Source organism: Petaurus breviceps, unplaced genomic scaffold (assembly GCF_028583685.1).
Source record: "Petaurus breviceps papuanus isolate PSGF00001 unplaced genomic scaffold, PetGlider_PUasm1.0 90879, whole genome shotgun sequence".
Lineage (NCBI taxonomy): Eukaryota > Metazoa > Chordata > Mammalia > Diprotodontia > Petauridae > Petaurus > Petaurus breviceps.
In genome coordinates this window covers 313288-339699 of record NW_027187368.1, presented here as the reverse complement: position 1 = coordinate 339699, position 26412 = coordinate 313288, and the positions used below count along the sequence as shown (strand labels likewise).

General features: G+C 39.3%; 1 protein-coding gene and 1 long non-coding RNA gene across 2 annotated transcripts in view; one reads left to right on the top strand and one right to left on the bottom strand.

The window, feature by feature from the left end:
• Nucleotides 1-26412, bottom strand: part of DENND1A (DENN domain containing 1A) — a gene marked incomplete at its 5' end in the record, with an annotated part of 386178 nt that overhangs the window by 51674 nt on the left and 308092 nt on the right. The gene's annotated exons all lie outside the window — the stretch shown is intronic.
• On the top strand, nucleotides 4587-16356 carry LOC138150352 (uncharacterized). Its single transcript, XR_011165558.1, has 2 exons — nucleotides 4587-15562; nucleotides 16068-16356. It is a non-coding gene; the product is annotated as an uncharacterized lncRNA (long non-coding RNA).

The following is a 26412-nucleotide window of genomic DNA, read 5'->3' as shown; positions in this document are numbered from 1 at the left end:
TAGGCAGGGTAAAGATGATTATTCCCATTTTATAGATAAGGAACCTGAGACTGCAAGAAGTAAAATGATTTGCCCAAAGATGAAGGGGGCCAGTAAGGGGAGGGGCTGGGTCTTAAACATGTGCCTGCTGACTCTCAAGTCTGGCATGCTTTCCATACCACACAATTCCTATAAACAGTTTGCCTTGGAAATGGAAACTATGAATAAAAACGACTAGTTGTAACAGAAGCAGCAATAGCAGTAACAACTATAATAACAATGAAGATGACAACAATGATTTGTTCATGGAAATAAAGAGGTTAACAATGGCACTCCAGGTGCAAGTGGTCAGCACCAAGCATTACAAATGCTTTATTTCTAAGGAGGCTGGAATTAGGGATCAATGTAGATTATGCAAAGAAACAGTAGAAACTGCGCAACACGTCATTTCAGGCTGTAAATATTAAGCACTTTTTGAATAGACTGTAAGACATTTAGGAAGAACCACACACCAGAAGCTTGCTTATCTTTCATGGAGGGACAGATGACCAATTCATGTACTATGAATATAGGCCTTAAAACATCCTGAAAAACTCAATGAATAAATGTAATGGTTCTGGAATATTCTCACAGACTAAAGCCTACAGTTACCTACATGTAACATTGATCCACATAAGATTAGAACATTTTCAATAGATGTCACTGTGCTAAATACTCACGCTGAGCTACATGGCATAAAAAACTTAAAAAAAAAAAATAGAGGCCTAGCATAGGGCCTCAACAGGATGAGCTACCCAGCCACTTTCCTATTTGCTACCATAGTTGTCCTGAAGTTTTCAATGAGTTTAAAGAAGATAAGCTTACATTCTAACACTTCTAGTAAACTACAGAAAGCAGTTATTTTATCCACTTATTTAACAGTTCACAGAGCATTAACTATAAAAGAATAAGAGCATACAAAACAATAACAGAATAACAATGGGAACCAGAGCCATTTTTTTCTGAACCTTACTGAAAAAGGTGAAAGGGAGGGAGCAGGGGAGCAAACATTTACTGAACATCTATTAGGTGCCAGAAACTGTGCTATTTCTCAAGTATTATTTCATTTGATCCTCACAATAGCTCTGTGATGGACATACTATTATTACCCCCATTTCACAATTGAGGAAACTGAGGCAGAAGTCAAGTGACTTGCCCATGGTCACACGGCTATGCATAATTTTACTAATTAGCTTGACAGAAGCTAATTAGAAGTATTTTAAATAATACTGTGATCAGTAGACTTGGTTTGGCATATTTTTCTGTGGGAATATAACTAGGTCCTATTGAGCTGTTTGTATTGTACACAAGTCCAGTTAATGTTACTGAAACTTCAGAATAGTAGTTGGCAAAGTGTTGTTGCTTCATTTAGTCAAACAGTACAGTATAAACAGTACAAACAGTACAAAATGTGCCTCATTGGTATTTAAGGGATCCTTTGTTATGATGCAATCAGGCTAGGAATAGACAGGAATCTGAGACACTGAGCATCCTGGAAGAAACCACTGAACTCTTTACTGTTTATCTCCTTTCACTGTCAGACAGTATTGCATTGACCCAAAGGGTCTGGGTAAGCTCAATTCTCCCACTTTTTCTGGCCATCATAAAATCTGACATTTCAAAGCTGGAAGGGGCATTAGAACATGGAATACTAGATCTAGAAAGAAGCCTAGAGATAACTTTGATCAGCTCCCTCTACTTACAGAGAAGGAAATTGAGGCTCAGGGATATGACATAAGTTGGCAAATGTCTCATAGCAAGTTGGTGATGGGGTCAAAATTCAAATCAAGGTGCTCTCTGTAGGTCTGGTGTTCTTTGCACTGCACCAGCCTATTTTCCCTAACATCACAAGAGGTGATGGGAAAGAGTGGAGAAAATAGGTTTCTTCCCTAGGTCAAGATACTATTTCAGATCATACCATCTCAAAGTTGGAAAGGATTTCAGAGGTCATCTAATATAAACCTTACCTGAGATATTAACATAGAACATCTTTGACAAATGATTGGTCAGTCTTCACTTGAACACTTCCACTGATGGGAATCTCACTGTGTAATGAGGAAGTTCAGTAGAATTTTGGAAAATTTATACACACACACACACACACATAAAAATAAAAGTGTGTGTGTGTGTGTGTGTGTGTGTGTGTGTGTGTAAAATTTAGGACCTAAATTCGGGAAATATTGTAAATGAAAATACTTTGAGTCTTCATTTCATTTATATTATTTTAGACAAGAAATGGTATAAATGTAAGAGTTAGAAGGGATCTTGGAACATGGGAAGGGCCCTTAAATTATAGAATAACAAAGGTGACAAGGACCTTGGAGAAAATCTAGTTTAATCCCCAGCCTGTAAAGGTTATTTGAGACAAATAGAGTTCCTAATGTTCTAGTGAGATGGTCAACACACTGATCAAACCTACTGACAGTCTCCCATACCTTTGAGCTACATCTCTCCATTTCTCTCTCTCCCCCTAATTCTCCACTATTCTCCACACTTTTAGTACTAAGGTAACATATGGTGGAACTCGCTAAGAAATATCCAGCAAATTCTGTCCTTTAGGGAAAAGTGAGGCTCAAAAGAGAGATTATTCTTCCCCCTGCCCTAGAACCTCCTATTTCCATGCTTTGCTGGCTCCATGACATCATTATAATGTTTTTCCTCTTTCCAAAGGCAGCTTGTGGCACAATGGATAGAACATTGGGCCTGGAGTCAGGAAAACCTGAATTCAAATTTAGCCTCAGACACTTACTAGTTGTATGACCTTTGGCAAGTCACTTAACCTCTGATTGCCTCAGTTTCTTCAACTGCAAAATAGGGATAATAATAGCACTTATTCTTCCAGGTTGTCGTGAACATAAAAAATGAAATAATATTTATAAAGTGCTCAGCACAGTACCTGGCACATAAATGTTTCCTTCCTTTCTTTTTTTTCCCCCTTCTCTTGGCATGAATTGTAATTTTTCCATTTCTTTTAAGTCCATGTTATTTTTTATCTATATTCTTCCACAAATTCTTCAATGAAGTGCCAAATAGTTTGTTAGAGTTCTTCCTCTTATTCCTTTAATATTTCATGGGTACCAGTGCAGCTCTTGTGACTGTCCATCTGTTATCCTTCATACTTGCTAAATGACTGGCCTACCTCCTATTCTACAGAATCACAGAATTTGGTCTTACCCTCAAATTTTGGAGATGAGTAAACTGAGTCCCAGAAAGAACTGATTCACCCAAAGCATCAAATATTCTAAGTGATAGAACTAGGATTCACATCTAGGTCATCTAAACACAAGTCCAAATCTGACCTTCTTACAAGTCATCAGTGATATTAGGCAGTGGCTAAATTATATTCACGAAGCATCTTTCCATGTAACCTGCAATTTTGACCCATTCAAGATCATGGTGTTCCATGATTCATAAGTACATAGCATCATGAAGACATGATGGTGTTTAAAGACATGAAGACTGGTGTTTAAAAAAGTGTCCTTTTGTGGCAAACAGCAGTTTGGGAAAATTGAAATGGTGCACAACTTCCTAAGTGTGGTTCAGTTCATGCTTCTCCCCCTCCAATTCTAGGGCACAAATTCCACCTAAAATCCCAGATATTCAATAACAAAAATTGATGAACTGTTGTCTTCTTTATCTACAAAGAGGAATGGTACTTTGGAAATGGCTGGGGAAAGAGGGAGAGGAGAAAGAAGTACGATTTAATTCTAACACTCCACCATATTTTAGGGGTCTTTTAAGCACTGGCATTCTTCAATTGTAATATAATAAACAAAACAAATTATTCTAAAAAAATGAGAATTTTGTCAAATTCCATTTATGACATATAGTCCTAATATCTAAATTAGGAAAGGATAAAGCAAAGAGAGAACTATAGATCAATATCATTAATAAATATAGATTTAAATAAAACCAGGATAAAAAGACAGCAGCACTTTATCCCCTCGAATCATTCATTATAATCAGGTTGCACTTATACCAGATATACAAAGATGGTTCAACATTGGGATAATGATTAACATACTTAATCATACTAAAAATAATAACATGCAAAACTACATGATAAAAATCACTTGACAAAATGCAACATCCACTTATACTAATAAAACAAAAAAAGTCTTTTGGTACAGGCATAGAGGAATACTTTTTAATATGATAAAAAGTATTTCTCTAAAACAAAAACCAAGTAATATAATGGAAAACACTAGAAACTTTCCTAATAAATACAGGAATAAAACAAAGATGCCCCCTCTCTCCACTATTATTTGAGATAGTTCCAGAAATGTTAGCAATACCAATAAGACAAGAAAAAAAAATTAAAGGAATAAGGGCTGGCAAAGAAGAGACAAAACTATTCTTATTTGCTGATGAAATGACAATTTACTTAGAAAAAATTCTAGGGTATCAGCAAAGAAACTAATCAAAAAAATTAACCACTGCAAGCAAATTTGCAAGCTATGAAATAAACCCACGAAATCAACATCATTTCTTTTTTTGTTTGTTTGTTTTGTCTTTTGGAGGGCAACTGGGGTTAAGTAACTTGCCCAAAGTTACATGGCTAGCTTTTTTTGTGTGGGTGTTAAATGTCTGAGGCCAGAACTGAACTCGGGTCCTCCTGACTCCAAGGGCCAGCGCTTTATTCACTGCGCCACCTAGCCACCCAACATTTTTAGATAACAAACAAAATCCACGAGGCTAAACTAGAAAGGGGTGTGGGGGAATTACTATTCAAGAACAAGTGAGCTAGGAAAATGATAGTGTAATCAGTACACATAGGTAAGAACTAAAGGGTAGGGGGAATAGAGAACACAATAAAGATGAAAAAACATGGTTGTCAAGTGGGTGGGTGGGGGTTAGCATACTATATAGATAGCAGCAACCAGGATCTAGACTGGTTGACAAATTTTGGATTTTGACAAAATCTCTAAGGAGGAGTGTTTGCTTCAATGAAGGGGGTCAAGGATAAATGCTTGATGATTGAAGAGGTAAATTCTTAATCAAACAACAGGGGTAATTACAGAATACAAAAATGATAACTTTGATTGAATGAAGCTGAAAAGCTTTTATCCAAACAAAATTCATGTATCTAGGATAAGAAGGGAAGTATTCAACGAGGACAAAAAAGTCCTTGTATCCAATATTTGTGATAAAGGTTTGATATCTAAGATATGTAAACAACTACCAAATACAAAAGACTAAAAGCTGTTTCTCAACAGAAATGGTCAAAGAATATGAAAAACGAGATAAAACAATTTTCAAAGGAACTTCAAACTTTAAAACTTATATGAAAGAATTCTTCAAATGACTAATAATAAGAGAAATGCAAAATGAAATAATTCTAAGGTTTCACTTCATACCCAGCAAATTGGTAAAGATGAGAAAAAATAGATGGGAATAGTCAATGTTGGACAGGTGTTGTAAAGATAGGTAGGCTAATTTATTTTTGGTACAGCAGTGAATTGGTAATTCTGGAAATCAACTTAGAATTGTGTACAGTGACTAAACATTCATATCTTTTGACCCAAAGTCCAGTACTAGGAATATAAACTATAAGGAGGTCAATGACAAAAAGTTTTCATATACTCCAAAATATTTATAGCAGCACTCCTTCTGGTATCAAATAACTGGAAGCAAAATATGTTCAGTGACTGGGGGAATGGCTAAACAATTTGTGATATATTAAGATAATGGACAATTACTGTGATAAAAGAAACAATAAAATGAATACAATGAATGTAGAGAAGCATGGAAAGATTTATATGAACTGATGCAAATTAAGGCAAGCAGAGACAGGAAAACAATACACACAATGACCACATAATATAAATGGAAAGAACAATAGTAAAACAGCCCAAACTGAACATTGTAAAATTATAATGATTACACTTGGCCCTGAAGAAGAAATATGAGAAGATATATCACCCTGATCCTTTGCAGTTATAGGAGTTCAACGGTGAGGAACACTGTCAGACTTTTTTTAATGTACTGGTTGGTTTTGCTGATTTTTTCTCTTTTTAAAATTCTTTGTTATAAGGGATGGCTCTCTGGGAAGGTGGGGGAGATTCAAGGGGAAATGAAGATGAAGTTTCTTTTTGTATCCCTAGCACTCACTTACCACAGTGCCTGGTATAGAGTAGGCCCTTAACAAATTTTTATTGATTGACAGACTGATGCAAAAGAAATGAAAAAAAAAATCTATTTTAGAAAATAACTGGTAGTTCTAGGAAATAGTGGATTCCTGTTCTGCTTAATTGCTGTTGCATGTGACCTCCTGCCCCAGTGGAATGACAGGACTTAGAACAAAGTTCAGCTGTCCCACTTTAGAGAATGAGAAAACAGACACCCAGAAATGAGAGTCAACTTGCCCAAGGCTTCATAGCATTTTGGTGGTCAGAAAGTAGGACTAAAACTCCATGCACTGGACTATGGCTACTTCTTGCATGGCTTTCTTTTAATAATGTTCATTTCTTTAGCCAGTTTCTATCCTAAAAGCTCACAAGCTGGTGGGATTGCGATGCATTAAAAAAAATACTATTCTTGAAATGGTAATGTTGTATTGAGCATGGGCTTTATTTTGGTCGCCACGAGATTTCTTAATGCACGTCAAGGGGATGTAACAGAGAGTAGGAGGGGATGGGCTGTTCAGGGCTCTCCTAGCATTAGCAGAGGAACCTTAGCCCAGTGGTTTCCCTTCTCTAGTTCTTCTCCATAAATTGAACTAGAAAAACCATTCTGCAAGGGTGTTCTGTGGCCCCCAGAGGTCCCTGAGATCCTTTTGGGAGGTCACTGAGGTCAATACTATTTTCATAATAATGCTAATATGTTATTTGCCTACTAAAACACTCCTCCCTTTTCCAACTACATATTTATGTGAGGCCAGATTTTCTTCATATATTTCAATCAAAACAACATGTCACAACAGATTGAATGCAGAATGTAAAACAATGCCAATCTTCACACTAATTAAAAAAAGTTACTTTTCACAAAAATTTTAATATTTATGTTAAAATGTAATGGGTTTATTGTTACTTTAAAATAAGTTATAGATATTTTAAAAAATTTTGTTAGTTTTTATGTTTAGTATCACAAATATTGATTGACATAAACCATATAAACAAAATCTCTTTGAGGTCCTCAATAAATTTTAAGAGTGCAAGAGTCCTAAGACCAAAGAATTTGAGAAATGCTGAACTAGAAGATATTAAAGGGCTCTTTTCATTTGAAATCTAGGATCATGTGACCTGTTACATCCTGAGCACTCATTACCCTTCTTCCTTTTTATGTAGCTTGTACTAGTAAAAAGGGAATTGAATCTGGAGCCAGAAGACTGGAATTCAACACCTATTGCTACTAATTCCCAGTTTATTGACCACATACAAATCACTTCCTTTCTCTGGGCCCCAATTTCTTCATCAGTAAAATGAGGAGAGTGATCTAGCTGATCTTTAAAGCCCATTCTAGTTCTAAATCCTATGATTCTATGAACTTGGGGGATCTATGATCCTAACAAACTGGGAGCTTCTAACCCCCAGTATTTCCCCTCAGGCCCTTACATCAACACTCAACACTTCCTTACTTGGGAAGGGAGGAAAAAGAAAGACTTACTCCTCAGGTTGAATGTTCTACTAGATAGAACATGAAACCCTTCTCTGTGCAAACTGTGAAATACTGCTTTAATCGCCCAGATGTCTGCTAGTTAACAGGCTCAGCTGGAGTCCCCTAGGAGATGTGTATTCCATGGCAGGGTGTCCTGATAATTAGTGGAGGAGTTCATATTTCCCCCTATAGTCCCAGGGGGGTCTTTAATACCTACCCACTGGGATTTTGCCTTTCTCCCTTTGGTCTTGACCCTGGAAGATGTCACCATCATGTGTTTCATCATCAGATTATTCTCAAAATCAGTGGGAATGCAGCTTGGCGCTGTGGTCCCACACCATTCTTTCTCTTTTCTCTCCGATGAGTGGACCCTTCAGAGATGATACTCCTACAGGGAGAACATCTCCTCCTTTCCCTTAGGATGGGGGATGGCAGGGGCTAGAACTCCTTTTTTTGTTTCATGGGCTTCTCATAGGGTAGCATTTAAATTTTTCTTAAAAAGTAGTTCTAGGATGTATTTCTTTGAGTAGACGATTCCTTATTACATACGTAGAGGGAATTCATACTTCAGATAAGGATTTTGGATGATATGACCTCTGAGGTCCTTTCCTACGCTAAGGCTATATTTTATAAGATCCCTCCCTTCAAATTCTGACATTCTATGCTTCATAACTAAATTATCTCCTTAATTCTAGGATTACATTCTCCTAACTTTCCATGTTCTAAGTTCCATATAACTGACAATGTATGTTTCTCTGTTCAAAAGCTCTGCGTTCCTTCTATTGTTAACATTCCATGAGTTTTTGACTCTTTGCTCATTGTACCTTCAGAGTTACAAGTGATCAGCATTCACAAGGCTTGGACTTTGGGCCAGAAGCAGGGCTGTTCATTTCAGGAACACGTTTCTGAACACTGGACACTGGACACAAATGGAAACTTAGATGCGGCCAGAGGGTGGTTTGCATCTCCCTTCACCCTGACAAATAACTATGGTGGATGCATCAGTGTTGTAAAGTATGTAAAATGGGAACACAAGGAAGGACAAGCACTAAAGGGTAATTGACATGAAGGACCTACTAGAATATAACAGTTCTTTGCCCTTTGTCAGTGTTTCATTTTTAATGTTGGTGTTTGTATCTGTCATCAGCATGGGATAAGTAAGTATATTCATAGTATATGAAGATCATATTTACTAGGACAGCATCTGATTTGCAGTTAATTTGTTGATGCAGCAAAACACATTGTTTCCAAAAGGTCAGTAGGGGAAGCCGTGTTGGAATATCAACTTAATTACCTGTGCTGTATGGATGAATGGGCACACCGTGCAGGGCTGCACTGCTGAAAACAGCTAAATTACGAGGCATGTTCTTGAATGCAGAGAGTGCATCACAGAAAGGCAAAAAGAGTCCTGCATTAACCCATTCCTTTATATCATCCTTGTAGGCCAGCCTTAATATTGCTGACACACAAGGCCTTTACTACACTGTAAAGGTTCCTAGGCTCTTTGTGAGCTATAGAATGTCCAAGCTGGAAGGGACCTTAGAACATATAATTTTAGAACTGAAATTGACCTTAGGGATTACCTAGTCCACATCACTTATCTGATAAATGAGGAAACTCTAACTTGAATCAGTAGCAGAGTTGTTCTCAGAGCCTGGGTCTTTTGATGCCCAGAACACTGCTCTTTACCTTCAGAAATTGGCCAACCAATTCAACTACCAGGTCTTTGGACGCAAATGGCCTGGCTGGGGGGCAGGTGGTACACTTATAGAGGTTAGCTGAAGTGACCTGCCAGTGTTTTGTACCCTCATGATAACATTTTTAAAGGATGCGACAGAGAAGTGAACATAAGAGCTTATTGGAGGTATGTGGACTTCTCACAATAAAAATATTTATCCATTTTTTTTCTTGTTGAACAAATCTAAAAAAATTGAATATCTTCCCCAGTGACACAAGATCTGGTGGATCAAAAAGGTCTTTCTTAAATGTGGTGTAACTGAGGAAACATCAGACTTGGAATGAAGAGACATCTGTTTGGGCCTGGACAAGTCACCTTCCGTCTCTGAATCTCAGTTTCCTCCACTATAAAAGAGGGATAATATTTGTACCACTAACCTTACTGGTCACTGTGAAGAAGGCACTTTGTAAATTCTATTACTTTTGTACCCACAAGATTTCACTGGACATAGTCATTCTCTCCACCAGCACAGATCACAACCTCTCTGGGACTGAGTAAACAGATGCCATTACTGAGCTGTTACGGATGAAAAATTCATACCCAGGGGACAAGGTTATAATGAGGCCCTTTAAATTTGGTTGAGCTGGTCTTCAGTTGACAGGTGCAGTCTATACCTGAAGTCTTCCCAAGTTGGTGGAACTTGCCAGAACTCTTGCCTTGATTATATAGCCTTGAAGAACTCAGGGTCATTTCTATGCGATGAGGAAGCAGTGGAGTAAGCCTCTAATTTTTATTAAGAACATTATCCCTAACAGATACTTTAGCAGGAGGCCAGAATTAAGATCACAAATGAGAAGAAATACTGCCATTTCTCTGGTACAATCACCATAACAGCTTTGCTATGAAACAAAAAAATTGACTACACTGTATTTCAGAACTGTTCTGAAATTCATTCATCCAATAAACATTTATTAAGTTTCTACTATGTGCAGGGCACTGTCCTGAATGTGCCTTGCCAGGGAAGATCTATAGTTCAGAAAAGACATGGTTTCTGTCATCATGGAGCATACAGTCTAAAAGGTTAAAGGACACAAGGCAGATATTGCCTTCCTATATCACCACAACATTATATGATAAATGCATTAAAGAGCTGCAAAGAGAATGATATACAGGGTTCAAAGGGAAGGTTGTTACAGATGAGGGGGAACTGGGAAAAGATTCTGGAGAGACTAGCAAGGCCTAGTTATGGACATGATAGTAAGCAGCTCTGTGAACTGAGTTTTTCTAAAAGCTCTATAGGACCATGAAAAGAAATGAAGAATGGAGCCGTTTCTTTCAGGTAGACAAAATTCTACAACTTCTTGGATGTGGGGCAGGGAATGAAGGAAAATGTCTTTGTTTGTGTTTTCTGAAGTCTAAACTCCAAATTGAGAACTTTCCTCAAAGAGCTAAATACTGTAAATTTGAAAATAAATTGTCTCAGAGATTCACACAGGACAAAAAGACATATTGCTTTTGTGACTAAGTAGATTTGAATCCTTCAAGTCTCAGCTCAGCTGCTAACTTACTGCACTGGACATGTTCCCTTATCTTCTCTGGGCCTCAACTTCCTCATCTGTAAAGTAATGGGGTTGAATAATGGTGCTGGAGCATAAATAATGAAACATGCCTTTCTCTTCATGGCAGAGAGGAGGGGGGACCACTAGGGCAGAATGTGTATACTCTGTCAGATGTGGCTAATTTACTGGGTTTTTTTTGCTGAATTGTTTTGATCTTTTAGTTTTTAATCTGGAGGAGGTTAAGATTCTTCTCCTTCCCCTGAGTGACTGTAATATGAAAACAAGAGGTATCAGTAAAACATATTTTAACAAAGAAAGTGTTGAATTAAGACGATTACTACATAAGCCCTGTCGGCTCTCATATGTTGCTATAAATCCTGATTTCCATGAACTGCAACCATGGAGACTCAGACTGAAGTGCAGCCCATGCTTTTTTAAAGGGATTTATGAGCTGGTTTCTTTACAAAAATCCCATGAGGTAGAACATGCAAATGTTATCTGTTTCATTTTGAAGATGATATAGAGAAAGGAAGTGATTTCACAAAGTCACATGCATTCAATCAACTTTCAGAATAGGTAACCCAGAATGTTAGAGTTAGAATGGAATTCAAAATGTGGAATATTAGAACACAGAGCACTGAAGCTGGAACGCAGGCTGAAAACAACATTAGGGGCAGAATGGGCCTGATTATTTATTCTGATTTGCTTCTTTTGTAGATAAGGAAATTGAAGCCCACAGAGAGTGAAGAACTTGCTTGAGCTCACACAGCTAATTAATGGCAGGGGCAGGAATCAAACCCAGGCCTCCTGACTTGCAAGACCAATCAATATTTCCCCCCTTTCCTCACCACTCCCCTGGCCTCATCTTCTCCCCATACCATACTGCCTCCTCACTGAGAAGGTGATGCTCTCTGGGTCGGACCAGATAAGACAGGGGAAACAAAACACAGGCCTGAAAAGCATTCTCCAACTTTGGTCCTGATTACCACTCCTACAGGCTTCCTTCCCAGGGATGAGAAAGAGGAATAAGCCATTGCAATCTTGTGGAAGGGAGAGCTGGAAAGGTCATCACTTTCACAGAGTACAAGCCTCAAATATATGAGGAACCCAGGGCTGTTAGTGCAAGAGAGAAGGTCACAATTAAACTCTATCATTATCTTAATTGAGGAACAAGAAGGGGTTCACCTGGTTAATTTTTATAGCCAGCCACTACATCAATGCTCTGACCTATGAATGAAACATTGAGAGATAGGAGGGGAAGACAAAGATTTATGTAGCAATATAGGATCCCTCTAGGGTTGGAGAAAGGTTCTTTTGCTCAACAGGACTGGAAACCTGCTATTATGCAAGGCACAAAAATAAAAGAGCTTTTTTTGTTTGATATACCTCCAAAAAAGGAGTTTATAAAAGGATCTTTCTGTGTGTGTGTGTGGAGTATCCTTTGAAATGGCCAACATTCTTTCCTATTTTTTCCCCAACTTCTGTCATTTTTTCCCACTCTTCCTCTCCTAACCCTGACTCTTGCCATACCTTCTCAACACAGAGAGAGATCAAATGACTTCATGTCTCTGGTGTTTTTCAAAGGACAGACCCAGAAGTGAAGTCCTTGGCTTGGCTCATGTCTTTGGGATCACTGGGAGGTGCCCCTATGACCTAGGTTCCCTGTGGTCATACCAAAGTCTAATCTCTTTTCCCCATGACATCTCTTCAGATATGTGAAGATAGGGAATAATGTGCCCCCTAAGTCTTCTCTTCTCCAGGCTAAATAGCCTGAGTTCTTTTAACCCCCTTTATTCAAGGTCTCAAGCCCCACCAAGGAGGCAGTATTTGGGGGCCTGAAAACATTTTAAGTCATCTGGCTTTTTCAGAAGAAATAATTAAAAATTCTTCCTCTTTTGCTGAAAATAAAGCTTTAAAAACAGTTAAGCTCAACTTAGTAGGGCATTATTTTGGGGTTACATACCCATTTTCTTTAATTTTTGGAACATCATTGCATTTATTGGCTATTTCTTATGAACAAAGAATAATCTGGCGTGGTTTGGACTGTAATTTCTTGGTATGTGAAGGGCTTCCTCTTAGATACTTGCAATATTTGTTGTTTAATGCTGGAGTTGTGCAGCTTAACCATGATGTTTATGGGTAAGGTAATCTTAGTGTTTTGCTTAGTCAGCAATCTGTGCAGTCTATCGAGCTAACTTTATTTGTTTTTGATATTCTTCAGTAGTTTTCTTGCACACTTCTCTGAAGTAAGGCATCAAGGCTCTGTGTTTCCCTGAGAATTCTATCTTTGAGCTCAATTGTCTTAGTTTACAAAGCTCTCTGGCATTCTTCTAAGCTTGTATTTTTATTTTGTTTTGACAATAGCTTTTCCACTCTAACAATTCTGACTAGTTCCCAGTCTAATAATTTCCTTTTTAGATAATCTATTTGGAGAGGTTCTCCAGGTTTGTTTCATGTTTCTCCCAAAATTTCTTTCAGAGTTCTAATTTCTGTAGTTATTTCCATTTGTATTCTTTCCTTAAATTATTTTGCTCTCTTCTAAAGTATTCTGTAGGTTCTTACCTTTATTACATTTTAATTTCCAGGGATCTTTTAGTCATTACTGTGGTATTATCCCTCTCATCTAGGGTTTTCTTATTGTTTTCTTTTGCTCCATGGTATTAATTATATTGGAACCTCTTTTTGGTTGTTTACTCATTTTTACTCTACTTGGTTTTTCTGTGAGGGTTTCTTGCAATGAGCTTTTCCCCATCTTCTGTTTTATTTTTGTAGTTTTTTTAAACTATATTTTGTGCATTTCTTACTATTTTGAGATAGAGAATAACTAGGATTAGCCATGATCTCTTACTTAGCTATCCTGAGAAGTCCATTTAAAGTCATACAAAAGGAAATTATTTGCAAGAGACGACTCTTTCTTAAATATTGGGAAGCTCATTCATGATGGCTAAAGGTCCAAGATAGGAAGAGATAGCAAAAAAACTCCCCCAGGCAATGGTAATTAACTTTCTAGCATTGGTCTCATATGTCAAAGGCGGGGGGGAACTCCAAAGTAACTTAACAATTTAAAAAGGCATTCAAGTGTATGGTGTTCAGAATTTAAGTTGATCCCAAAAGAAAAACTACTCACTAATGTCTAGAATGTAGGAGGTGCTAGTTCTACTTTCCTCTCCTCTGATCAAAGGACATCTAGAATATTGTGTTCAGTCCTGGGTCAGATGTTTTTTGAAGGATACTGACCAAGTGGGGTATTTCTAGACAATGATGAGGAGTCTGAAAGCAATATCATATGAGGAATAATTAAAGGAACTGAGAAAGTATAGCCTGAAAAGAGGCTGTTCAGGCTAAAATCATAGTTTTAAATATATGAAGGGCTTCCATGTGTAAAAGGATTGGATTTGTTCTATGTGGCCTCAGAGGGTATGTAACAAGGACCAACAGGTGGAGGTTATTGGGAGGCTGACTTCAGCTCAATAAAGGAAGAACATCTTAATGATCAGAGCCCAGTGAAATGGAATGCTTTAAGAGGCAGTGCATTCCATGTCCCTGTAAGTTCTTGTCGTAGCTAGATGACCATTTGTCAGGGATGTAATGGGGGTATTCGTGCATGAAGCAACAGGATTAGAAGCAGAGAATTTCAGCATTGCTTAGAGGTCATCTATTCTAACTTCTACTTAAGTAAAAATAATTTCTACGACATCATCAACAAATAGTTACCCATTTTCCTCGTAAAGACTTCTAGTGACAGGGAACTCATGACTTCCTAAAAGGCCTCCTATTCCTTAGGATAGCTTTGATTGTCAGGAAATTTTTCTTCATATTAAATTGAAGCAGGGAACCCCTCCATATTCTCTCAAGCACTACCACCAAGGCTGTGTTAGAATGGACCATTTTTGGAAAAAGAAATGAATTGAAAATTTACATTTACATTTATTTTCACAAATAGGTCATATTCTTAATTCATGTCTGTTATGGGAAGCCCATGATCTTAGGTGGCATTAACAGAGGGAGGGGATGGTTCTGTAATCCTCTACTCTGGTCAGATCATGTCTGGAAGACTGTGCCCACCTCAGGGAGAACGCTGGACAAAACAGAACATTCAGAGGAAGATGAATGAGATTGTGAGTGGACTGGTGATCACTACACAAGAAGATCCAATGGAGATGTTTAACATGGAGAAGAGAAGACTTGCCGGGGGGAGGGAGGATGTGAGTGACCTTTGTCCTTCAGTGTTTAAAGAATTATCAGGGGGAAAAGAGATTGGACTTTTTCTGCTTGACTCTAGCAGGGCAGAATTGGGATCAATAGGGCAAAGTGTGGAGGCAGATTTCAAATAAAAATAAGGAAAAACTTCCAAACAACTACTTGCCCCCAGATACTTGTGAAATTCCTATCACAAGAGATCTGTGAGCCTGGGAGTCCACTTGATGGGGAGGTTGTGGGAGATATTTCTGCACACTCTGAGGTCACTTGCCTCTGAGTCTCAGACTTTGTTCTTCCATGGCGACATGGGAGCACTAGTCAGTCACTCCTTTTCAGGACAGGCTTCCTCATTTACAGGAGCAGTATTTTGTTTGGAGTGGTGGAAAGTGCTGATATTGTAGTGGAATACTGAGGGATCCCCAGTGATATCCTGTACAACAAGCTCTTCTGCTGAACTACAAGCAGGGCAGAAATGGCTTGAAGGGGGTGCAAAGGAGCCCTGGGACCTCAGGTGATTTAGCTGAGGGAAGGGAGGCATGGGAAGGGAAGGGAACAGAATGGGGAGGGGAAGAGCATCTGCTGCTAACCTGGCGCAGCTGCAGAGTTGAAACTCTATATTCTGATGACCTGCTACTATTCAAGGGAGCTGACTGGTGCATGTTGAGGGGCAGCTAAATCTGATTGGGGCAGAACAGGTATCAGTTTCCCTCCTCACCAAAAAGAAAATATATGTTGTGCACACTACTAGGCTCTAGATCAGGTGGGAAAGTTCACACCTGGAATTGTGACATCTTTAGAGATGCACTCCGGTTCTAGAGTCCCAGCCTCACCACCTGTGGGATCCTGGAGAAGTCCCTTTATCTCTCTAACCCTCTGATGCTGTTTTAATTTTTTTAATTTATAAAATGGGGCTATTTATACCCATACTATCTACTTTCAAGAGTTGTTATAACAGAAGTGCTTTGTAAACCTTAAAACATTATATAAATGTTATTAGTATCTTATTCATCTTTCAGGGTTGAGCTAAAATGCTACCTGCCATGTGGAAGCCTTCTGTTTCTCCAGGAGAGAACACTAAAGTTGGAGTCAAAAGACTTGAGTTTGAATTCTGGCTCTGTCACTGCTATGTGACCTTGGAGAAATCATTTCATCCTTTGAACCTCAGTTTCCTTATCTGTAAATTAAGGGGGCATTAGTACTCTTCCAGGTATTAAAAGCTGTGATTTCTACGAACTCACGATTCTTATGCACATAATAACATTTTAACTTGCCTTATAATTAAAACTTTGCATAAGTGTTTGGCTACCCTACTAGTTTATGAGATCCCTGAGGACAGGGATCATTCCTTACTTATCCATGAATCTCAGAATATCATGAAAAATGCAATACATATAGCAGGCAGTTAGTAAATGTTTATTGAATGAATGAATTCATCACTGATAGAAGAAGAGTATCTGAGTGCTAATTCAAAGATTATAAATATTAGGTAAGATATACAAAGTGGGGGTAGGAGAGAAGCCAGCAACCCCTTTCAGCAAGACTTGGGTTTGTTTTTCTCTTAGGGGACAATTTCCTTAGTTGTTCTAGAATTCTCTGCCTATAAAATCCACTCAGACCTAAGGACCCAGGAGAAGGTTTGCCTTTGCAAACATGCACATTTCAACATGCCTGCTACAACCAGGTCAATGAGGATGAGTTCAGTATGTTTAAGGGCCAGGGCTGGCTCAGCAAAACAGAAGCTAATTCATCATCTCTGGAAAGGATGTTCACTCTAAACATTCTAAGGGGGAAAAAAAGCCTGAAAAAAACCTTTACTGATTTTCACACGATGTTAGAGCTGGAGTGGACCTTAGACTATAGAATGTCAGAACTGGGAGGAAATTCAGAGATCAACTTGTACAACCTTCTAATTTTCATAAAATGGGGAAATGAAGGTCTAAGGAAGGTGAGTGGTTTGCTGAGGGTGAAAGTGAGTGAACAACAAAGCCGAGGCTTTCATAAGTGGTGCTGACAGCTTCCTCTGTACTAGGACTTCAGTCTCTTTTATACTTGGTGACTGTTGAACAATAAGCCAGCGTTTTGGAACATGAAGCAGCAGGTACAGATAGTGCCATAAGGCAAGGTGTCAGGAGATATATGAGTATGGGTGCTACCATTAACTCATCGTACATTCTTGGCCAAGTCACTTCCTCTCTGGACCCATTTCCTCCTCTATAAAATGAAGGGTTTGTCCTAGATTGCCTCAAGGGGGCCTTCCAGCTCAAAAATTCCAAGAACTATCATTTGAATTAACAGTAGCACAGTAACTAGCACAGGGCAAAAATGGCAGTATTCCAGAGTGTTATCTTTGGGGAGGGGAGCAAGCATGCTTTATCCTTGGGGATTCACTCTTTCCCTGCAGTATCTGCTGTCCTTGATCCTTGCTTTGTTGTCTTCCACTGAACCATACCACCATCACCCTCATCAATCCTCTTGAGAGCTGATGGTCAGACCCTCCCTCTCTTGGCATGACTGTGTTATATACTATCTCCTTCCTAAATATTTTTTGTCCCTTTTGAAAAAAGTTCCAGATCATGTTCTGATTAATTGCTCAAGATGATCCTAGAGGAGCCCAATGTTTAAGCTAGATGAACTTTCTTCCTTATCCAGAATGATAATACATCCTATATCACCTTACAGTTTATAAAGTACTTTTACTATATACCCGTGAAGTAGGTAATTTTAGGAATATTATTACCATTTAGAGTTGGAAAAAAAAAATGAAAACTCAAGAGAGATTGAATGACTTATCCATAATCACACTGTTGTTTAGTTTTGGAGCCAGGATTTGAACTCAGATCACCTGACTACAAGTCTAGTGCTCTTTCTATTATACTACACAGGCCCTAAAAGCAAAATATAGATAAAAAAAAGTTAAAACTGATGGGAGGTTTAAATATGAAATAAGCAAAGTTTTCCCTGTATGAAGGTCTCCTTGGTAAACGAGGATAGACAGGTTTGTAGAGCAGAGAAGGTTTCTTTCTTTTTTTTTTCCCTCTCCCTCCTCCCCTCTACCATACAAATGGACAGAGAAACAGGCTTGGAAATTCCTGGACCCCTGGAATACATTTCTATCTGCGTGTGAAAGTCTCCCCATCTGCCGCCTCACCAGAGTTTAAAATCCCAGCTAATAGGTTAACAACTGTTTTTCTTCGGCTTCAAATGAAGAATATCATAACGCAGGGGGAATATGCAGCTCCCCAATTTGTAGTGACTGCACACTGCTACCTGCAATGTGTGTCTGACAGGGATGACATTTTGTACTGCTGCGAGATGGGGGAACGTGTGACATTTTTATTCATGGTGGCGTACGCCCTTGTAATGATCAGCCCTGGTCGATGTGCTTACCGCAGCAGCCCCGGAGCCCTCGGAGAACAAACAAGAAGTAGAGGTCCCAGCAGCTCGACTGCCTTATTAAACACCACCAGGATTCTAACGAAAAGCAACTGCTGGAAAATCTCACTGTCAAATCCTCAAGGACACTGTCAGCGCACAGCTAACTGCATATATTTTTCATTTAAAATCTGAGAATCCAGCAATGTGGCATTAAAAATGGAGGGGGGGGGTAGAACTGTGCCATTCCAACTGGCCATTTTGTTGGCGCACTTACGGGACAATCAGAGGTCTGGATACTGACATTAGATTCTCTAGACAGATCTCTAAGTCTCAGAGCTTCAAGGGGGGAATGAAGGAGGGGGGGGAGCAAGGCTGAAGAAACATACCTTTTCCAAAATTCATTCCTTCCTTGGTGGTGGTGAGGGGGGGGGGAAGGAGGGGAAGAACTGAAAGTAACAAGTCTCACTTTAGGAGAGTCAGAAAAGGCAACATTTTGGCTTCCTTGTCTTACCTGACTCCTGTAAGAGGAATCTACATAATTAGAAAAGCTTTTCTTTCTCTCCACCATCAACCCCAATCACCCATCTTTCTAAATGTGTACTCCATGACATCCTGCAACAGTTGTACTTGGTGCTAAACAGCATTCTTCCTAAGTGACAGACCCTAAAACATTGACAGGGACACACAGTCACTGTGCATCCTGCACACTCTCAGGAGATCTATGCACTGAGGATCCCACGGAGGATTCACCACTTGGGTCATTTCACAGTGTCATAGAATGTTAGTTTCTTAGGCTGTAAAATGTTAAGAGTTAGAAAGTATTTTGGAATATATGATCATAGATGAATTTGGGGTTGGAAGAAAACTTGGAAATGAATTAATCTACTTTCCTTTAGTAGACAAGAAAATAAAAGTCCCAGAAAGGGAAATGGCTTGTCTTTTCCCAGCCTTTTGCCTTAAGTACAGTGCCTGACACAAAGAGATGTTTAATAAATGACTACTGATTAATTTATTGATTCCCCAGTGTCAGAAAGTAAGCTGCAAGGCTAGGGTTCACACCCAGGGCCTCTACCTCCAAAATCTGGCACTTTTCCCACTATGCCACACAGTTTCTAGGAGTACAGAATATAAAATGTTCAGAATTAGAAGGCATCTTAAAATAAGAACAATAGTGAAGATAGCTGACATTTATGTAGTATAATGCCATAAAGTTTGCAAAGTGCTTTACATATATTATTTCATTTCCTTCTCATAACAACCCTGTGAGGTAGCTGCTATTATTTCCATTTTACAGATGAAGAAATTTGAGTCTCTGAAAGGCTAACTGATTTGTCCTGTTATAATGATATAACTCTTAGAGCTAGTAGAGATCTCTGCAGGAATTGAACTCAGGCCTTTTTGACTCTAAACTCTGCACTCTAGTCACTATACTATGCTGCTTCTTGAATATAGAACAAAGAAGTTGGAGCTAGAAGGACTTAATAATATTGTTAGAAATGAGAATATATGAGCTACATAATACCACAAATACAGAACTTTAGCACACAGAATGCTAAAGTTGAAAAGCACCTTAGGAAATACAAAGTAACTATTATTTGCTTTCTCCCTGGGTATTGGAGTAGGTGGAAGGAAGGAGAGAATGTGGAAATAAAAACAAAATTAAAAAACATCAAAACCAACAAAAAAAGAAAACACAAAGTAAGGGCAGGGAATGTTAGTTAATGCTAAAGAAACCTTGGCCTTTTAGTCAAGGGCCTAAAGTTCAGTACCCATGACTACAATCAGCTGTGATGGTGGAGCTGGATTAGCTGCAGAGGAGGCAATTTCCAATGCTGATATAGGTTGATGGATGGAGCCAATTGTTCCAAAGACCCTCTGAGCTTTTCACTGGTTGTCAATCTGGGCTATACAGTTATTCCTATACCCACTGATGTATTTATTTTATAAATATGTATTATGTATAAAGCATATTTGTATTTTCATACTTAAGCACTGGTGCAGAAAGATAGGCTCTGCTATTTATTTATGGGCTCCTCTGTGTAATAGATGGAACAAGGAGCCCCTACACAGGAATGTTATGGTTGCTCTGACTTTCCACAAAGCCCTAGGAGGTCTGCTGAACAACTAGATTTTCTCCATCCATCATGGGCCAAGTGTTGTGCTTTTCAGTTTTTATATGTATGATGTATATAAAGGTGGTTTTACATAACATTGTACATCATCCTTTGATGAAAAGATGGGAAAAGTTGGCAAAGTCACATTGTATGTCATAATATTCTACATTCCTAGACTTGGAGATGATGTGAGCTACGAGCATAGAGGGCATTAGAGAACTCAAGAGAGTATAAACAGTTTGGTGTTCAATAGTACAACACAGTCATAACTAGACACAATATTGCAGATGCAGTCTGACTACAGCAGAGTAAAGTAGAACTGTCTCCTTTGCTTTAGTCACTATGTGTCTTTTAATTCAGCCTAAGGTCAGTGGTTTTGGGGGTGTGTGTTTGAGTTGCCATGTCACACTGTTGAGTAATAGTAAGCTTGTAGTCACTCCAACAAAGCCTCCAAGATGTTTTTTACAACTATCCTCCATCAATGCCTCTCATCATGTACCTGTGCAGTTGACTGTTTGAACCCAAGGGCAGCACTTTGCATTTATTCCTATTGAAATTCATCTTATTAGATTCAGCCAATTTTTTGGTCTAACATTTAAATATTGATTCTGTCCTCTAGCATGTTACATCTAGAAATTCTGTCATTTTCCCTGCTGACCTATTCATTTTAATGTGTTCTTTGGGGAAGCTAGTGTGTAAAGGCTTGGCTTTTGTGCTTCCAGTTTCCATCTGGAAGGGCATCTGGAGAAGTGGAATTCCTAGAAAGCAGCTGAAGAAATTGCTGCAACTGTGGTGTCAATTGGTTATAATATTTTTGAAATTTAATTAAAATAAATCCCATACCTTGCTAAATTTTCCTGCCCAAATTTGCATTTTAAATGTAATATAATAAATGACCCCTTATTCCTATCTTTCTTTTTGTGGTAATTGTATTTGAGTCTGTACTTGGGTATTAAAATGGAATTCCATTCAGTACTTAAAGAATGCTTCATTTCTTTGGGATGAGAATTTAGCCCTAACAATGCACATTGAAGCTTTCCTCCCCACTCCCTCCTTTTCCTCTTACCCTAGTAGAAGTAATCTCTCTCTCTCTTCCAACAAGACAATCTGTGTCTGAGACTGTACCTGAAGCCTTTCTATCTTGTTGGTAACATGACAACGATGCCAACAACTACTCACATTTCTATGGTATTTTAAGAGCTATTAAGTGCTTTCCTTACAGCACTCCTTCTGTGCAAGTATCATTACTTTCATCTTATAGGTAAGCAAAGTGGCTCGGTGGCATTAAGGATCTTGCTAAAATTCTCATGGCTCAGGGGCAGCTAGGTGGCACAGTGAATAGAGCACTGACCGTGGAGTCAGGAGGACCTGAGTTCAAATTCAGCCTCAGACATTTAACACAAAAAACTAGCCATGTGACCTCGGGCAAGTCACGCTCCCTTAGCCCCTCCAAAAAGCAAAAAAAAAAAAAAAGTTCTCACTGCTAGTGAGTAGCAGTGTTGGGAATCAAACAGGTTTTCTGACTTGCCATAGCTTTTGCTTCACTGGCAGAACCTTCAAGTGCTCATGGTTTCCTCTATGCCACTATAGCCCAAGTAAGCATCAGAGGAGGACTATAGTGGAAGCAAATAGGGCACAAGAAGAATACTGTAACAGACTGAAAAAAACATATTGCAAAGAACATTAATTGGCCAGTTTGTTGCTGTTCAGCCATTTCAGTCAAATCTGACTCTTTGCATGCTTTTGGAATTTTCTTGGCAAAGATACTGGAGCCACTTCCTTTTCCAGCTCATCTTACAGATGAGGAAAATGAGGCAAACAGGGTTAAGTGACTTGCCCAGGGTCACACAGTTAGTAAGTGTCTAAGGACAGATTTGAACTCATAAAGAGGTATCTTCCTGACTCCAGGCCTGACACTCTAACCACTGTGCCACCTAGTTGTCCAAATTGAGCAGGTACTTAAATTACTGAAATTGTTAGGAAGTATCTTTAGGTAAAGTATAGGAGAATAATCAATTTATGCGATATGGATATGCTGCTTGGCATAGTAGAAAAAGCTCTGCTCATAGAATCAGGAAGCCTGACTCTGCTGCCTCCTTGCTATGTGACTCTAAGGAGGTTACTTGTCCCCTCTGAACCTTTATTTCTTCATTTGTAAAATGATAATAATGATGCTTACCAAAGGATCATTGTAAGGAAAGTGTGTGTATGTGTTTTTTAAATAAGCCTTCAAGTGCTATAGAAATGTAAGGTATTCTTATTCATGTACCCATAGCAAACATCATGGCAGAGATGCCAGACCAGCATTCCACCATTAGCTCACATTTACACAGCTCTTTACAGAACTTTACAGATGATCCTGGGAAGCAGGTAGTTCTTTAAGCCTTATTATTCCCATTTCATTGATGAGGAGAATGAGGTTGAGGGAACAAGTACCAGAAACAATCTGCCAAGAGAGGATTTTACTTCTGAGTGTTAAATTCATCTCCTCTATTGCAGCAAAAAGTTCTCTAAGAGAGTTCAATGTCAACGGCAGCTCCCACCACATCACTACTGGTTAGAGGGGGTTTGTTTCCTCTGCAAAGCTACAGACATAGATTTGATCCATGTGTTTTGAAATGACCTGATGTTCTGCATGAGAGAGGCAACAATTCTGTTACCCTGTGCTCTGCTCAGTCAATAAATGGAATGTTAAGCTCACTTTTGGAAGTCACATTTTAGAAAGTACTCTGATAAGCAAGACCATATCCAGGTAGCTGATCACAATGGTGAAGGAACTCAAAACCATTCCATATGAGCTTCAGTTGAAACAAGAGGGGAAATTTAGCCTGAGGAAGATAAGATTTTGGTGGCGGGAGGAGAAGCATGTTTTTGAAGAGATGTCATGAAAAGATAGAACAGCAGAGAGAATGTGGGATTTAGAGTTAAGATCTGGGTTTGAATCCTGATTCTGACATTTACTAGATGTATTAGGAGGATGTAAGCTCCCTGAGGGCAGTGAATGCTTTCATTTTGTTTTTGTAGCTCTAGCATGGTACCTTACAAAAAGTAGACACTTAATGAATACTCATTGAATAGGACTGGATGGCTATAAAAAAATGGAAGTTAATCCCTTCATCTCTTTGAGCTTCAGTTTCCTCATCTATAAAATGGGGATAATAATACCTACAGTACACACCTCAAACAAGATATTCTTTGTTGATTAGCCATCTAGCATGTATTAAGCACCTGCTATGTTCCAGGCAACTGTGACAAGTTCTGGGGACATAAAGAAAGGGCAGAAGGTGGTACCTGGTCTTAAGGAGCTCACAATCTTAGGAGGGAGACAACATGAAAACAATTTTGTACAAACAAGACATAAGCAAGATAAACTGGAGGTAATCTCAGAAGGCAATAGCATTAAGGGGTATTGGGAGAGGCTTTCTGAAGAAGATGGGATTTTACTTGGGACTTGGAGAAAGCCAAGGAAGCCAAGAGGCTGAGATGAGGAGGGAGAGTATTTCAGGCAGAGGAGTGTCTACTTGTGATAATACATAGCCAAGAGGCAGTGTCTTGTTGAAGGAGGGAGCGAGGAGGCCAGTGTCACAGGATTGCAGAGTCATGGGGATGAGTGTAAGAAGACTGGAAAGGGGTGTGAGTGTGTGTCTGCCTATTAAGGGGTTTAACATCCAAACACAAGATTTTATATTGACCTTGGAGTTGATAGGGAGCCACTGAACCTTCTTGAGTAGTATGATGACAGAGTCAGGTCTGTGCTTTAGGAAGATCGATTCAAAACGTAAGTGGTGCATGGGCTGCAGTAGGGAGAGACTTGAGGCAGGGAAAGCCCACCAGCAGGTTATTGCAGTCGTCCAAGCATGGGGCTATAAGGGTCTGCACCAGTGGTGGAAATGTCAGTGGAGAGAAGAGGGAATAGTGTTATATGGTATTCTAGAGGTAAAAAGAGACAGGACTTGGCAACAGATTGTATATGTGAAGGTGAGAAAGGAAGGAGTTGAGAATGACAGGTGGGTTATGAGTCTAGATGGCTGAGGATGATAGTACCCTGGACAGTAACAGAGAAGGTGGAAAGAAGAGAGGATATGGGGAGAAAGGTAATGAGTCTGGTTTGGGGCACGCTGAGCTTAAGAGGTCTATGGGACATCTAGTTCTAGATGTCCAATAGGCAATGAGAGATACAGGACTAAAAATGAGGAGAGAGGTTAGAGCAGGATAAGTAGATCTGAGAATTGGGAGCACATCTGTGGGGACTGATGAGATCATCAAGTAAAATAACACAGAAAGAGAAGAGATGGAAGAACCATAGGGGACACCCATATTAGTGGCATTAACTGGATGAAAGTCCAGCAAAGGAGACAGAGAAGCAGTAGTCAGATATGTAGGAGAACTATGCTAGAGAGAAGATACTATCAGGGAGAAAAGGGTGATCAACAGTATTAAAGACTGAAGAAAGGTCAAGAAGGATGAGAGCTGAGAAAAGACCGTTAGAGGTGTAAAAGCAATTTCAGTTGAATGATTAGGTCAGAGGCCAGACCATAAAGACTTAAGAAGAGGAAAGGAAGTAGAAGAACTTACTGTTGATAGATTTCTCAAGAGGTTTAGTCACAAAGGGGAAAAAGGTATGGAACAATAATAGCTAGCAGAAACAGATGGATCCCTATTAAAGTTTTTTTGAGGATAGGGAAATATAGGCATGTTTGGAGGTAGTAGGGGGAAAGCCAGCAGAAAGGGTTAAAACTGAAGATAAGTAAGATGATGCATATGAAAGAGGATGAAATATGCTGGGGGAGATGGAATGGAATGGTACTTGACCATGAAGAGTGGTTTGTTTTGGCAAAGAGAAGGGTCACCTTTTCCTGTGAGATGGGAGTAAAGAAGAAGGCAGTAATGAAAGGTATCTGGGTGATGCTGATGGGAGGTATATGAGTAATATGAGATGAGTATGAGGGGAAAAGAGGAAGTTCTTAACAAATGATCTCAATTTTTTCAGTGTAATATTAGGCAAAGTTCTCAGCTGGGGGAGGACAGGGCTTTAGGAGGTTTGAGGAAAGATAAAAGCCACTGTGGCAAATGGGCTAGTGAGTCAATTAGGGAGGTATAAAAGGATTGCCTCACTGCAGTGAGGGTCCAGTTGAGTTTGTGTAACATAATTTTGTAGTGGATCCTATCAGCAAAGTTTTGTTATTTTCTCCAGCTTTGTTCAGCAGCACATGAATAATAGTGAAGGCAACAGATGGTCAAGTAATCCAAGGCTTAGGCTTGGCAGGGTAAGATCAGTAACAGGATAAAGGGGCAAGGAATTCAAGAAAAGAGGCCAGTGTAAGATGAACTGGCTTACCAAAGGGTCAAAATGGGGAAGGGAAGGAGAGTGTAGCTAGTGTAGGGGTGATAACCTGGAAAAGTGAAGGATCAAGATATGGGAGGAGACAGTGAGGACAAAGAACAGGGTCTGGGGTGGTAAGCGGGGGGAGAGAGAGACAGACAGAGACAGTGAGAGGGAGAGAGAGAGAGAGAGAGAGACAGAGAGAGAGAGAGAGAGAGAGAGAGAGAGAGAGAGAGAGAGAGAGACAGAGACAGAGAGAGACAGAGAGAGAGAGACACAGAGAGAGAGAGAGACAGAGAGAGAGAGACAGAGAGAGAGACAGAGAGAGAGACAGAGAGACAGAGAAAGAGAGAGAGACAGAGACAGAGACAGAGACAGACAAAGAGAGACAGAGAGAGAGGATAACAGACTGTCATAAGGGAATTTCAGAGTTCATGAACATGGAAACCGAGTATTTGTGGGTGATGGCAAGATCAAAAGGATGGTGTGTGTAGCTGAGGTAGGGTGGGAGAGAAGATGTATTTGAGGGAGTATCAATATGTAGGTTGA